This window comes from Rutidosis leptorrhynchoides, chromosome 4 (assembly GCF_046630445.1).
Source record: "Rutidosis leptorrhynchoides isolate AG116_Rl617_1_P2 chromosome 4, CSIRO_AGI_Rlap_v1, whole genome shotgun sequence".
NCBI classification, from domain to species: Eukaryota; Viridiplantae; Streptophyta; class Magnoliopsida; order Asterales; family Asteraceae; genus Rutidosis; species Rutidosis leptorrhynchoides.
Genome location: NC_092336.1, coordinates 327,103,975 through 327,105,810, shown reverse-complemented (window position 1 = coordinate 327,105,810; position 1,836 = coordinate 327,103,975). Strand labels below are relative to the sequence as shown.

Genomic DNA, 1,836 nt, shown 5'->3' with positions numbered 1-1,836 from the left:
AAATATTTAAATTTACAAATTATATGTATAAATATAGGAAAAAACCATAAATATTAAAGTAAACTTTAACAAAATTGTTTAAAATTATTCATTTTGCTCCAAAACTATAAATTTCTAGTTTAAATTTATGTTAAAATGTTAAACATTTTTTACTATGACCGATTTGGTTACCAAATTCGGTTTTAACCCATCAATTGATGTTGACTGTTTAATTAAACGGATTTTTAGAAATCGAAACCGATTGCTCTTAAAAATGATTAATCGGATATTAATCGGCGAGTAATCGAGTTTTTTACAACACTGATTATATGTATTTAACCTATTGTAACAGGTAACTTGTAGGTCACTACACTTTTAAAATTACATCCTTGGTCCCTCATGTTTGTCAAATATTACATCAATTGTTTTTTCTAGACAAAATCACATCGTTGATCCTTCTTCACCTTTCTTCACCTTCTTTCATCTTCTACCCTTCTTCATCCTCTTTCATTTTCATCCTTTTCATATACTTTTCCCTTTTATTAACAACTTTCATTTTTCTTCTATTTTGTGGTTTTCTCGTTATTTGCTGTGGAATTAAAACTTAATGTTTAATGCGTGTTAATTGTTTAGGTGGAAAGCTAGTGTATCCGACAACCAAAAAGCGGGCAAGCAGTCCAAAATGCCCTGTTACTGGCAAAAGAATCCGAGGGGTATATTTATAATTTCACTATATTATTGGTTTATTGTTAGTTTGAGCAATATAGTTTTCGTAGCCAGATTTGTGTTTTTTGATTTTATTTTGAGGTATGAAATGAATTGTGTTGTGTATGTTGTATATTTTAATTATAATTTTATCATTTTGTTTTAGTAAGTGATGGTTTACTTTGTGTAATAATGAGGAAGATGATAAAATCAGACGGATTCCCAATGACCTCTTTTCAAAAAAAGAGAATGTGATCTTACAACCAGCTACTTCTGACTCATTATCATACATGAATACATACTATCTACATTTCCTAATATATTTTTGTTGTATTTCTAAAGTTTAAGATTTTGTTAATGATAAGGGTACTCTTAAAAGTTGTTTGCATGTGTTAAATCTGTCACACCCCCTAAATGGGACCGGGGGTCATATGTGACTAACCAATATCATAACACAAGTGTAAAGCGAGAACGACTCTAAATGAGACGTTTTTATTAAAACCCAATGTATTAAAGTAGCGGAACTAAATAGTCATTACAAATGTAAATCCAAAATGTAAATGTAATCATAAATGTTTTAATGCAATGATATAAAAATGCGGACTCCAAAAGCAACAAAGTCCAATTAGCAAACAATTTCTAGCAATCTTCACCTGAGACAAAACATTCTTAAAGTGTCAACCAAAATGGTTGAGTGAACAACATAGGTTTATAATTGTTTTTAGACCACAAGATTTTGTTATCAAGTTTGATGTAGCAACATCGTTCAAAAGTAGCGGTGAAGTTATGATATCGAACTAAACAAAGTTACCATATGACACATTGAACTGTCAGTGTCGTTGAAATCATTATTATGTAACCAAAGACCAACGGTCAACTGGTTAGAAACGTCACTCTCAATAGGCCTACTCACAATAACTAAGTTTGCGTTTCAAAGTAGCAATTAACGTTATCATGGTAGGGATTTAGCATGAAACAAAGCATGGCAGCACAGTTAACAGTTTCGAGTACTTGTGTCTAAGCGTAAAACAGTTTTAAAAGCAAGCATGTGTCTCACCCCAAAGTTCAAAATAAGTAAATAGAGAAAGTTAAAAAGTGGGGCTATGAAGTTCACCTTAGTAGCAAGTAAGTTATTCCACGCAAGAAGTATGA

The 1,836-nt window shown here is 31.0% G+C and overlaps 1 non-coding gene across 1 annotated transcript; it reads left to right on the top strand.

The window, feature by feature from the left end:
• The first annotated feature begins 876 nt into the window (after nt 1-876).
• On the top strand, nt 877-966 carry LOC139846274 (small nucleolar RNA R12). Its single transcript, XR_011759000.1, has one exon. It is a non-coding gene; the product is annotated as a small nucleolar RNA R12 (small nucleolar RNA).
• Nucleotides 967-1,836: the final 870 nt, after the last annotated feature.